The sequence below is a fragment of the Apostichopus japonicus genome, chromosome 13 (genome assembly GCF_037975245.1).
Source record: "Apostichopus japonicus isolate 1M-3 chromosome 13, ASM3797524v1, whole genome shotgun sequence".
NCBI lineage: Eukaryota > Metazoa > Echinodermata > Holothuroidea > Aspidochirotida > Stichopodidae > Apostichopus > Apostichopus japonicus.
In genome coordinates, this window is record NC_092573.1 from 2,094,206 (window position 1) to 2,108,649 (window position 14,444).

Consider the following 14,444-nt stretch of genomic DNA (forward strand, 5'->3'; position numbering starts at 1 on the left):
AGAGATTTATGTTATTGTCATGGTAACATATATAACATTGGGACACGATGCCGACACACTAAGTGCAGTTTATATACATTTCGTTCTAAAACACTGAGTGAGGGGGAGGGGGGGGGGAGAGATGGAGGGAGCATTACCCTAAAAACATAAACAGACGTGAGATGCTATTTAATAGACCCGATGAAGAAGGGGGAACGCACATATCTATATACTTTACCTGAAGGCGATGATCAAATTTATTGATATTTAACAGCAGCTCTCTCTCTCTCTCTCTCTGAAACAATTTATGTTTGATTGTTTTGTTTGATTGATATGTTTTATTTCCGTGTCTTAATAAATCACATATTTGTTCTATCTACTTCTACACTTTCTACGAAATACTGTATTTTTTTGGTCAACTCGACTATTTGTGTTAGCCATCAAAAAAGTTCTAGCATTCTTAAGTTGATGACGGTGGTTTAAATTTTGTATTCATTATTTCAATACAATATTTTTTTTCTTAATGTATTAATTATCTTTTGTTTTACGTCACAATGATCATTCCACGTGTTAATTGGTTCCATATGGCAAGCAACAAGTTTGCATTATTGTGTATGAAGTAATAAGAAATCTTAAGGCTAAGTGGGAACCATGCTTTGATAATGTCAAAGAAATGTCAAAACACTTGACTTATCTTAAACCTGCAGAGAGCAATTTGGCTCTTCTTTATTGCAGTTGTTGTTGTTGTTTTCAAGAGAACAGTGAACATGGAATCGAACATATACGGTGGGTCTGCAGTAATTTGCGTATAGTGATAAATTATGTTAATCTATTTATCCGACTAAAGTTTTGTAAAGTGAAAAAAATTCCGTGTAAATTTGAACCTATCTAAACCGCACTCCTCTCCTCTCCTCTCCTCTCCACCCCACACCCCCCCCCGCCACCCCATCCCGTCGTTGTTTCTTCTATCCCATCTTTTGCGCTCAATAATGCTGCTGCTACCTCATTTTAAATTTTGTCAGTCTCCAAGTAGACTTTCTTCATTGTTTTGAGGATTACTCATTAGCTTAACGACGTTAACGTCTGCTTTTATTGGAATACTCATACGTTGCAGTAGTTTGTTTATACATCTTGATCGTCACCAGAAACCAATTTCAAATATCCCGAACAAGAGCAGAGATTTATGTTCTCAATATTAGCGACGTTCTTAAGGAAGGTCAAGATCTCGCAATGGAAACTCGTAAACATGTCAGCAGAAAGGCAGAGAGTATCATATTTAGTAAATATATGAGCAACGCATAAATATTAAGAAAGATGATATTAATGTTCTTGTATGACTATATTACGAATTACCCGGATTATGTGCGTCTTCGAAAGATCGAGAATTTTTATTAAATCTGGTGAGAATAATAAAAAAATTATTAGCTTTTCACAAAGTCCTTGGCTGTGTTGAAGGTGCAAAGTTCATTAGTCTAGTTAATGAAAGGGAATTTGCGGATTAATTGTTTTCTATATAGAAAGGAACAATGAACTGTAAGATTTCACCTGACGTGTTTGGCATCTTCACAAGTGGCATTTACTTTTCCGTCTTGTTATGAAAACATATATAATGTTAGTAAGCGTTGATTTCTAAAAATAGGATGTGATATATCTATTTGTGCGTGATTTAATAAAGGATGAACTTGTTTAAACCTTTTTATTTACATTTCATATCTACGTGAGTATTTATTCAATAATAATGAAAATGATAAATGTTCTCCTGAGTTAATTAATTATATATTCGTCAATAACAGATTGGGTGAAGACCAAGTGAGTGCAAGAAAGTTCAAATCTTACGTTTGACACGTTTTGCTGATTATAATTCAATCTGTTTTGTGTTTTCTTGCTGTTTGTTTAAGCGTCTGATGTTTCCCTAAGCCAGGTCACTCTGCAATGACATGAATTACGCAAAAAACAACGAATCCTGGTGTCAGTCAGCGGTGAAATCGAACACACGGCCAGTGGCATCGAGAATCAGATTGTGCCCTGTGGAACATCTTGGCCACGATTCACCTTGCTTTATTTTATCTTAAAAATATTATGAACACCTTTCATTTCCCCTCTTCCTCTGCCCCCCCCCCTTCCCCAAGTGACCTCGTGGCCGTTAACCTCTGCCGCCCGCCTCCGCATCCCGCCTGCGCATAGCGTCATAGTTTGTAAGAATTGATGGTATTAATAATAAAAAAGAATATATAATTACTAGAACTATGCATGGAAACATCGAAAGGAATTACCATAGCGTATCGTTTGTTGATATCAGTTTTGCCGGGAGGAGATATTATTTCCGTCCCTACATTCACACCTGTCAAATGCACCCTATAGCTTCGCCTACATCCAACATAACACGTAAAGATGCCAGTGACTAACTCTACGTAAACTTATGGAGTCTTCTGTAATGTGAATACACACGCATTTGACGAATTAACTTCCATGGTCTGAAAATGATTCATGTCTTGTGATTTCGTGGAACTCGTATATCATCGTTCGTGTGCAATACAGCAGTGGCTTATATTTTACAACGACTCGCGATTACATCTTTGGTGTACAATCTATCATTATTAATGACTACAGGAATTGTTGGTGTTGCCCTAGACGAGAATCATCAATACTTAATAAGATTGATAACCAAAATCTCCAGAGTGATGGGCTGTACTGCGAGTGTTTTTCGTATATAATTAGCAACGGTTGTCGCTCTATGTATCTAACATTTGATATTAAGTCGTACGAGAAACAATTGTTGTGTTGCGTGGCTGGGACTATTTCACTTCCTTAAAGATTATTAGTTCTGGTCCTAAACGAAGTACCTTTCTTTAAGCTTGGCCTAAACGATTTTTAAGGCACCTATGGGAAACTGATGAAAGCGGCGATGACTTTTAGAAGGAGATAACAACCCGAGAGTGACTTTTGAAATCGATTTTCACAATTTAAAGCATTGTATTAATTTTCCCATGGATTATTTTAAGTATGAGGTGGATGACGTTCAATAACCCTCCTATAACCCTCTCAAAGAGTTTTATGCTCAGTTTCCAATTGTCGTGGGTTTTTATGTTATATATTTTCCTTGTGGGTGAGCGCGTGCTTGCGTGTGGGTGTGTATGTGTGGGAGGGATGATGGTGGCATTTGGACAAAACCAATGAATGTTAATGCTGATGAGTGTAAATACTTGCTACTTTAGAAGGCGGTACAGTCAAAAGAAGGTGTTTAAGTTTAGCTATAGTTGTCTTGTTACCGTGTCAATTTGTTGCAGGGGAGGGGAGGCATCCCCTCCCATTTTTGTTGCAGAGAGACACTCCCCCCCCTCCCCCTCGCGCACACACACCCTAACTTTCTGTCGTCTGGAACCATTAATGGAGGATCACATCACAAATGAATATTTGACCTCTCTTTTGGTCGCCTAAATGTTTATTAAACTTCATCTCCACACCAGCAATTAAAAGAGTGTCAGGTAATCATTCCATGTACCTCTTGGTTTGCAAGTTTACTTTTGAAAATTTCTGTATAAACGTCACAATTTCGATGAAAAGCCGAAATGAGAAGTCGATATTTCAAGATAAGAGTCCAAATCATCTCAAAATTCATCAGAAAGTGAAGTCAAAGATGAAACGTGAAAAGTTTAAGATAAAGTACGTGGATTGTTGAGACAAACAGTCAAAAATTTGATTTGACAGATAGAAATTTCAAGATATAAGTCGACACGATATAAAAGTCATCATTTTGGCTATTGAGCAAAGTCTAAATTTTTAAATGAAAACAGTCGGAGAGTTGGCGAACAAAATTTGACCTTTTGATATCAAAAAGTGGAACGTTTCAGAAAAGTGTCAAACTTTTAAGAAAATAGCTCAAACTTTGATACGTGTAAGTCTTACCGGGTAGTCTAAATTGCATTATGAAAAGAAAATTGAATTAAAAGAAATTAAAATAGCTAAAGCAATCGAAGATTCGAGAAAGAGATACAAATTTCGAGAGAAAAAAAAACTTTGGGAGATATATTAGTCCAAATTTCAAGAAGAAATGTGTCCAATTCGGCCATCAAAATATCTACAAAACTAGCATTCTGCTCGGGAAGATCCCAAAACTCTGCCGGTTTGCTGCCTTCCCACAACCCCCTACCACCCCCCCGACCTCACCTCAACACCCCCAAATTCATCATTCACTCTTTAATAGCTTCCTTCGCCACATGGTAACAATGTTCCCCCGCCCCACTTTGAGAATCGAATGGGCACATATGCGTGTAACAGCAGTTTTAAACCTTGTATTCATATGTCTCGCTAAGTTAGGTAAGTTGCAGATTGTCTTCTTAAAAACCTGAAGTCGAGCTCTTCGTCAAATTGAGTTTAGTCTAAGTGAATCCAATTGGAGGATTATCAAATCAAGAAACTTTAACTTCGTTAGGTCGACGGCAGGTGAACTAACCCATGTCTGAAATTATCTGTGTTCCAATAGGTAAATCAATTTACTTTCATGTCCGGGGATACTATGTGAGGGGGGGGGGGTGGGGGGCTACTGGAAATTCAAGTAAACAGAGGGAGAGCATGCAGGAAGCTCCAATGAACTATCGTAGTCATGTGACTTACCTCAGGTTCTGTTTCAGCACACAATCTTGATGTCTGCAGTCTCTAAAGTGTATTGTGTACCAATTATCTTAAGGATAACAGACAAATCCAAAGAAAGAATGTTCAATGAATGTTTATGGTTCCACATCTACGGACTAACTATATCCCTGATGTTACAAAAAAAAAGGGTTATGGTTGCTCTGGTGTGTCAATTGAAATATTGTACATTTTGATTGGTTCATTGTCTCTAAACTAACATACCACCGAGCATGACCTGTTTAATAAATGATATCGGAAAAGAAAACATATCATTTAGAGAGTCTTCGACGTTTCGATTTATGTGTTTACCAAATCCTCTAGTAGAAGTAAAATGTTGCCAGTTTCGGTTGTCAGCAGTATCTGTAATTGAATCTCTGATCACTGTAAAAGAAATACATTGCTGAAGACTCAAAGTTGTCAAGAAGAATTTAGTTATTGATATCATTTGAGCATTTAATGATTGACTATTGACATGTGGAGTCAAAATGTGGGACATGCTTCTATGAAACATTGAACTCCAATTAAATATGTCACTGAACTAGAAACTTTAGCAAGTTACCATTTGGGAAAAACTATATATCATCTCATCAAGTAACATTGCGTCCAATGCATTGTGGGAGAGATAACATTGCATGATGTACGTTAGAAGGTAATTTGTAACTTAAGCAAACTTGACGTTTCTGTACTATATACAAGGTCCTATCGAGATGTAGGGGTTGGGGGGGGGGGAGTATAGAGGGCGCTTTAGCCCTGTATTTGTAGTGTAAATACAATGTTGCGAATACCAGCATATGAGACGATAAATGTTAATGTAATCGAACACGGATTCGGGTATCATAAAGCTGCTACAGATGAGTTATGCTTCCGGGAGTTAATATTTCAACGTTTTGAGAAAGAATATAACATCACATTATCAAATATGCTGATGATACCGTGCTGACTGGTCTTCTTTATAATGATGACAGCTCTGCCTTTGTTAGTGAAGTACAGAAGTTTGTTGGTTGGTGTAAAAGTAACAGTCTGATGTTAAATATAAGTAAAACTAAGGAACTAATGTTTGATTTTAGGAAAGGCAATAATGTTCATGATCAAGTCATAATCGATGGCAAAGTAGTTGAGAGGGTGGAAAGCTACAAGTACCTGGGAACGTAAATTGATAATAAACTTAATTGGAATGTTCACACAAAAGCTGTTAAGGGTAAAGCCTGCCAACGACTTTATTTCCTTAGAAAATTAAAACAATGCAGAGTTGATTACTCGATCATGAAATTATTCTACCAGTCAATCATCCAAATTGTTCTAGCGTCTAGTATTATATGTTTCTTTGGCAGTATGCCGAAGAAGTACAGGGCAGAGCTGGAACGTGTTCGGAAGTTTAGCTGAACGCTGCATTGCATGGTTCAAGCCTACCGTCACTCATCCATACATGAAGAGAGTCTGATGAAGAAACTAAATAATATAAAAGAAGATCACACACACCCTTTACATGGTCTTATCATGTTCATCAGATCCGGGATACGATTACAGTTGCCCCCTACTAAAACGTCCAGGTTAAGTTATTCCTCCTTACCTGAGGCAATACACTTGTTTAACTCGCGTGCAATGAGATCTGGCAACAGTGTGTGATCTGTCACTTGCAGCTCTCTGTGCTGCTTCTGTTACTGTTCTGGTTCTGCTTATTTAGTTTTATATTCGTAGTTGTTCACTAATAGCTTGTTTTTTGTATGGTTTTGTTTGTATTCACTAATGTTTTATGTTTACTGTCGACAGGAAATCAGTTTACGTTTTTGTTTTCTGAAATGGACAATACAGTTGTCTATATATATATATATACGTTTTTTTTATACGTACGACCACCCTTATATACGTGTTATCATACGTACAACTATCCTTAACCGTAACTATACAGCCATCTTTATATAACGATTATCATACTGTACGAACAGCCATCAGTATATACGTATTTTAATACGTACAACTATTTTTATAGACGTATTTTAATACGTACAACTATCTTTATAGACGTATTTTAATACGTACAACTATCTTTAGATACATATCATCTTACGTTCAACCATTCTTATGTACGTGTTGGAATACGTACAACTGTCAATATATACGTGTTATGATACGTACAGCCATCATTTTATAAGTATGTTAATACTTACAACTATTTTTATATACGTGTTATCATACGTATAACTATCTTTAAATACGTGTTATGATACGTATAACCATCTTTTAAAACGTGTTTTAATACGTACAAACAGCATTATATAAGTGTTATTATACGTATAACCATCTTTAAATACGTATTTTAATACGTACAACTATCTTTAGATACGTGTTATCATACGTATAACCATTTTTATATACGTGTGGTGATACGTGCAACCATCCTTTTATACGTTGTTTTAATGTTAAACTTATAAGACGCAATCGTTTCACTTTTTCTGTCATTCCTCTGACATCATAGAAGTGGTTTCTAAGGCGATATATCAATGTAAATATATAACACAGCAACGAGTGACGGAAGGTGTTACATTTCGAAATAACTTTTATTTATGAAAGTTTAAACGAAACCCAGTCAACAGTTTGCCATGAAAGTCACACAAACGACAATCCATTAAATATTAAAACATGAAAATAATATCATAATTTATAACTGTCTGAATAGCCAATACATTACATTAGTATACTGTCCACCTCATCTGTTTCCTATGTATCGTAACCCACACAACTCTATACTAACCGAATATCTACAATCTGCATTAAGATATATCTAGTTGGTTTTCCATGTTAGTTATATCAGTCAATAATTCTCATCCGTAGATGTAAGAAACAAGCCTTCATAGTTTAAAACTTCATGACAGGTTCTTACTATATCGATACTGTAGATGTAAGAAACAAACCTCCACACTTTATAACTTCAGTACTATAGCTATTACAAACGCAGTCATTATTACATTATTCTCAAGCTGCATAAAGTAAAGGTAATTGCCTGGAAGTGTCGAATAGTTATAATACTGTGCTATATATATATATATATATACACACATAATTTGCATGCAATAACACCTTTTACCTTAATAATCTGCTATTTGTCTGTATACATATAATATTGATGATGTTTATCATGATCGCATATACACTTTGTACGCTGCAGTATTAACTTATAATTGTCGGATAACTGTAGCCTACTTTAAAAATCTACCGTTTTCATTGTGACCTTCACATATATTATTATTACTATTTATTATTGCATATTCAATTTGGGCGCTTTAACAATAACCCATTGTCAAACAATGTTCTTTTGTGCTACTCTTTATTGTTGCATATGTGTACGCTTTAACAATAACCCATATTTGTCGTATAAACTACTTATACTTTACCAATCTGCTATTTGACTGAGTGATTTTATCATATAATATTAATTCTGTTTATTGTTTTATATTCAATTTTTACGCTTTAACAATAACCCATGTTTGTCGTATAGCCTACCATATTTTACCAATCTGCTACTGGTCTATAAGTGAACTTCACACATAAACTTAATTCTGTTTATTGTGTCATATTCAATCTGTATGCTACAACATAACCCATATTTGTGGGAGTCTTATACTTTAATATTACGATGTTTGTGCGAGTGATCTACAATATGATATTTTTAAGGCTAAAGTTTATTGTTGTATATTCCATTTTTATGCTACAACAATAACACATAGTTGCCAAATACTTATACTTTAACAATTTGCTATATGGTATATAATATTAATGCTGTGTATAAATGTATATACAGTATGTATGGTGTACAACAATAACACACATATTGTGAACTATTTATACATGTATTATCTGTTTTGTGTATGTGTGTGATCTCTTTATTATTAACTCAGATACTGTTTCTTCCTGTAATTTCTGTCCAACAACAATCTCACATAGTTAGTTGTCGCATGCGGTATACTAGTCCTGTAATCATCTTTTTTGTATGATTTTTATGTTATATTAATACTGTTTGTTGTTGTAAACACATGCCGTGTGTATCCAACAACAATGCATAATTGTATGAACCCTATTACTACATGTAATAATCTATAGTTTGTATGTATACCTTACTTAACACCAATAACGGTTATCGTTCCAAGTGCAATTTATATGCTACCACAGACCTATGAAGTTGTCGAATACTAATACTGTTCTCATTTGTTGTTTGTATCCATAAATTATATAGTATATCAATACTGGTTATCGTTCCAAGTACAATTTATATGCTACAACAGTCCTGTGTAATTGTCAAACTTTAATAAGTTGTTATTTGTAGGCCTTTGCAAAACCTACGTATGTAAATTAATATTGGTTATTGTTCGAAGTGCATCTTATATAAGACAACAATCAATTGCAGTATCGAATATCGTACCTTAAATCTGTTATTTGCACGCAAAACGTACATATAATATTAATAACGGCTTGTTTTCATCTACAACTTGTATTTTACAACGATTCCATGTTATAGAGGGGAAAACCCCATAAAATAATATCAAACTCCGAGTCCAATTACGTGCATAAGCTACACAAGACCATTAGATGCTACAATGCGTGTATTCAACATATGGCTGCATCATTAGGCCCTCTTTGGGACTTGAAAGTTCCGTGTTTAATTTGTCCTGCCAGCAACATCCGCACCCCCCCCCCTCCCTACATCACCAGCCCACCTATATCTATTGTTTTTATATTAAACTATCAAATTCTCTTAGTCACAATATTATAGTTCACTGAATGTGTTAACATGTTACTGCATTATCATGGTTATATTTCAACGCGTCCAGTCGTTGCAAATACATAAACACTAACACATCCTTTCAAGTATATAAATATTTCAATATAATATCATAATATAACATATACCAACATCAATAATTTTCATCATCACGAGTTTATTGGCAGTGTATGTATCTTCACTCACACGGTTTCATACTTACCGAATATTTCGGTCATAATATGGTTATATTTTAGTATATATCTTCATTACCATATATCTAGTTCGTTATAACTTTCTGAATCAGACCGTCAAAATGTCATCATCAAAGTGTTATAATACTTTGTTAATAGTACAGTAGGTAAAAGAATGATTTTTAAAATGACATGAGATATTTGTTATAGAATTTTATCTATATCTTAATAATGTCATGTCCCGGGTACGGTCGAAAGACTGCAGTTTTATTTTGGCAAAGAGATAGAACAATAGAAAACAAAAAAGAACAATAACTACATTGTTTCTACTTACGATTACAGGACTGGTAATGGCTGACTTCTTGAAAAGCCTTGCGTGGATTGATAATGAACCCGACTTCTTGTGTCTCCGGTATGGTACTTCGTATAATTGCAAAATCTATCAATGCGATTAGATCCCCCGTTTTTTTTCCTCCTTCGGTCATGCGCAGAATGGTTTCGTCAAGAGAAACCTTATCCAATCGCAGCAACGTATAAGATGGAATTTCTGATTCTCTTTTGAGAAAATATATAGCCATTTTTTTCCCCTTCCTTCCTCTTTCCCTTTTTGTCTCGTCAGTTTCCAATAACGTGATTTTTTTTCTCTCAATAAGTCGTGTCCGTGTAACTGCAAATCTTCGTTTGACGTGACATCAGAAGAGCTCAGTTTGGAGAAAGGCTTGATTGGAGATCTGTGCTTCACTGGTGAGTTAATCATTGACTTCTTAGTGTTGCATGTTAGTCGCCAAAAGTCCTTAGTGAAAGGACAGACTTACTTCATATTAAACTTTCAATTATTAACTGTCTTCTGGAGGGATTAAGTTACCTCCTTAGGCTGCCAGTTACACATTTTAAGTTCGATTTAGTACTTAAGGCCTATACATAGAATGTCTCCAAAAAGTAAACATTTTGTAGCCATTAACAATGTCGCTTAAAAACTTGACCAAATTCGCAAATTCCGTGTCTTTCTCTCCGTTATCAATAAGGCGTAGCTGTTTTTTTTCCCAATCCTGATCAAAGTCGGAAACCATTGTTAAGACCTCGTAATATTTTAAAATGCATGCATATATATATATATATATATATATATATATATATATATAAATATATATATATATATATAAATATATATATATATATATATATATATATAAATATATATATATATATATTAATATATATATATTAATATATATATATATATATTAATATATATATATTATGATATTAATACGGATTAGTACATACATACATAATTTGCATGCAATAACACCTTTTACCTTAATAATCTGCTATTTGTCTGTGTGATATATATACATATAATATTGATGATGTTTATCATGATCGCATATACAATTTGTACGCTGCAGTAACTTATACTGTACCAATCTGCTACTATATGTCGAGAATACGTGTTATTTTACCGATTATTACCTCATCGCCCTTCTCATATTTCGTGATATTACTGGTAGGTATAGCTTTATAACAATGCATAATACCTCGTTCATATCTTGTTCTTCGTTGTTTTCGCGGAATAATTTTAAGCTGCAACAAACAAAATCCAACGGTTTACTCTTAAAGTTATGTCGCAAAGGTGAGTTTATGAAGGTTATAATGAGTTTGTGGAAAAAATGCGTTTATTGAACCCAGGATCACGTTTGAGGGCATTTGCCCCAAAAGTGACGTTATAAGTACTGGTATGCTGTTGCTGTTTTAACATACTTAAACAATTCTTAAACAATATATATGCTATATGATTACGAGGTACATAGTTGCTTCCGATTAGTATTCGTTAGAAATATTTTGCAAAGCTTTTTTTTTTTTTTTTGAGCTACTATATATAGGAACGGGTATAGACTTAGAACGTGAGAGGCTTTTCTACTTCAGTTTTGCAAAGTTTCTCATTTCTTGTACAAATAATCAATCCAGAGATTCGAAGAGTTGACCCAAAGCAGTTTTGTTCTGATTATTATTATTATTATTATTATTATTATTATTATATATATATATATATATATATATATATATATATATATATATGTATGTATATATATATATATATATATATATATATATATATATATATATTTACATTTATGTATATATATATATTATAGTTTACACCTCTGTGGCATTCTAAGCAGACCTATTTTTAAGTATATATGATTTGAATGTAAGTATATTTATGGAATAATCAATACCGAAATATATTGTAAAATATTAATGTGGAAGCTTTAACGGCTTTGACTTTTAACGGAGCTTGCACTTAAAGCAAATAACTCCAAACAAAGAGGAAACAATTCCCGCAACAAAGGGACATTGCTTGAACAAATCAACAAACATATATATGAAATATTCCTAAACCGACCGATCCTAATGGTGTGATGGTGTTATGATTGATTGTAGGCCCTAATTTGGTGCCCAATACTAACTGAATCAGTCAGCTGAAATATTTCATATAAGGCCGTAGTGTGGTGTGATGGCGAGGTAGAATTCTAATTTAACTGTTGATTTTATTCGTAACCGTATTGGTAATTCTGAACAGACTAATTGCACTTGTGCAAAGGCATGACTAGGAGTAGAATTCCCCTTATTATTAGTGCGAGCACAATTCACCTTAGTATGAGTACCATTTCCCTTAGTAAGAGTACTATTATATAGTACCCCTAGTATATAAGTACGAGTACAATTCCCATTAGTATGAGTACTATTAAAATTTACCTTAGTATAACGAGTAGAATTCCCTAAGTATGAGTACGAGTACAATTTTCCATAGTATTTGTACGAGTGCAATTCCCCTTAGTATGAGTACAATTCCCCTAAGTATGAGTACGAGTACAATTTTCCATAGTATTTGTACGAGTGCAATTCCCTAAGTATGAGTACGGGTACAATTTTCCATAGTATTTGTATGAGTGCAATACCCTTTAGTATGAGTATGAGTAAAATTCCCCTAAGTATGAGTACGAGTACAATTTTCCATAGTATTTGTATGAGTGCAATTCCCCTTAGTTTGAGTATGAGTACAATTCCCCTAAGTATGAGTACGAGTACAATTTTCCATTGTATTTGTACGTGTGCAATTCCCTATAGTATGAGTACGAGTATAATTTCCCTTAGTATAATTGCGAGTGTAATTCCCTTTAGTTTGAGTACGAGTACAATTCTCCTTAGTATGAGTACAAGTACCCTTTTCCTTAATACTAGTACGAGTACAATTTACCTTAGTATGAGTACTAGTACCCTTTTCCTTAGTATTAGTACGAGTACAATTCCCCTTAGCACGAGTACTAGTACAAGTTAAACCCACTTTATTTAGTACAAGTCCAGGCAACTGTGCTGGAATAAGAGCCCGGAGTCACCACGATCCAGCTTCTGAAAACTTTCTAGAAGGAAGTGACTATAGGTGATGGTCCTGAAGTCAAATAATCAACAATGTCAATGTTGCAGTTCCTTAATATTGAGCAATGGTGAATCAGTATCTGTAACCTGTTATGACACTTATGCAACAGAATACAGCTTGAGTACATATGTGGTGCTTATGTACATATTATTCATATCGTTACGTAATGAAAACATCTTTAGATGGGAGGATGCGGGACCTGGGAGATGTATTATTTTATCTTCCTGGACTTTTCTTCTGATTCTTTTAAAAAACTTTTCTTGACATATATAAATATGGAAACTCTTCAACCTTAGTACAATCTTTCTACAGGGACTAATAAAACTTTATCCTCTGAAGTTAACCAACCCCTTTTTTACGAAAGTCTAGTATATAAAGGGAAGAAGTGAATAGAAACTAAAGTGACGTGTCCATCAACGCGTTACAGGAATATAACTGGAGCGGAAACCTGTTATTAACTTCTTATTAACATATAGGTTTTAATATCATATATAACTGAAAGACGACGTAACATAAGGACATCGCCTCGCTTGCTTACGACGAACATGTTTAGACTGAAAATTAAACCCTGGGATTTCAAGGGTTACACGAGCCATGACCGATTGGATTCATACAAAAGAAACCGTGCAGCTGGTAGAAAAAAAGAGATAGACGAGGATAAAAGAGGATTGTCCTCCCAAGAGAGAAGACAACATATGTACATCTTTATTGGTTGTTTTTGTTGTTGTTGATAACTTTAAGACTTTATTGTTAATCTTTGGAAAATTTAACATTTCATCTTATTAAGTATATCAGTGACCGTGTACAGGCTTTTAAAAGTTAACCTCGCCCACTCCTTCCAGAGTGATTTAGGTAGAGGCATGATTCTTTACTGAAGGGCCCGGATGAGTGATATAATTCTCCCCGACTCGATGGGAAAGCCTCCACAGACTGAACGGTTTACCCCCCCCCCTTCCCCCTCCTCCACCTACCTGATCAAACCCATTTAAGTATGGTAATAAGATACTGATACTGGAATTACCAATAATAAATAAATATATATATATATATATATATATATATATATATATATATATATATAGATAGATATATAGATATATAGATATATAGATATATATATATATATATATATATATATATATTTATACATCCATCATTCACTTAATTAAGGAAAATAACTCATTTACAAAAGCAAAGTTTCTTTTCAGACGTATTTGGGACGGAAAAATAAAAGGAGATACATTATTCTGTTATTTTTGGGGTCATTTATGGTTGATTGGATTTAGATTCCCAGTAATTAGCTAATGACGTTGGTGTGTTCAATGCGCTTTGGATTTACTATTTTTCTTTTCATAATGTGGGCGGATTATTACGAAGTAAAAAACAAGAAAAAACAGACAAAGCAACTGATTTATTGCAAAAAAAGAGAGCATGTTTGATA

The 14,444-nt window shown here is 34.2% G+C and overlaps 2 protein-coding genes across 2 annotated transcripts in view; one reads left to right on the plus strand and one right to left on the minus strand.

Annotated features, from left to right (window-relative positions):
- Positions 1-10,036, minus strand: part of LOC139978260 (uncharacterized) — a 37,584-nt gene extending 27,548 nt beyond the window's left edge. Inside the window, exon 1 of the mRNA XM_071988288.1 lies at positions 9,896-10,036. The gene's annotated coding sequence lies outside the window, so the exon portion shown is untranslated. The remainder of the gene's footprint in view (positions 1-9,895) is intronic.
- A 116-nt stretch (positions 10,037-10,152) lies between these two features.
- Positions 10,153-14,444, plus strand: part of LOC139978262 (uncharacterized) — a 37,650-nt gene continuing 33,358 nt past the window's right edge. Inside the window, exon 1 of the mRNA XM_071988290.1 lies at positions 10,153-10,305. The gene's annotated coding sequence lies outside the window, so the exon portion shown is untranslated. The remainder of the gene's footprint in view (positions 10,306-14,444) is intronic.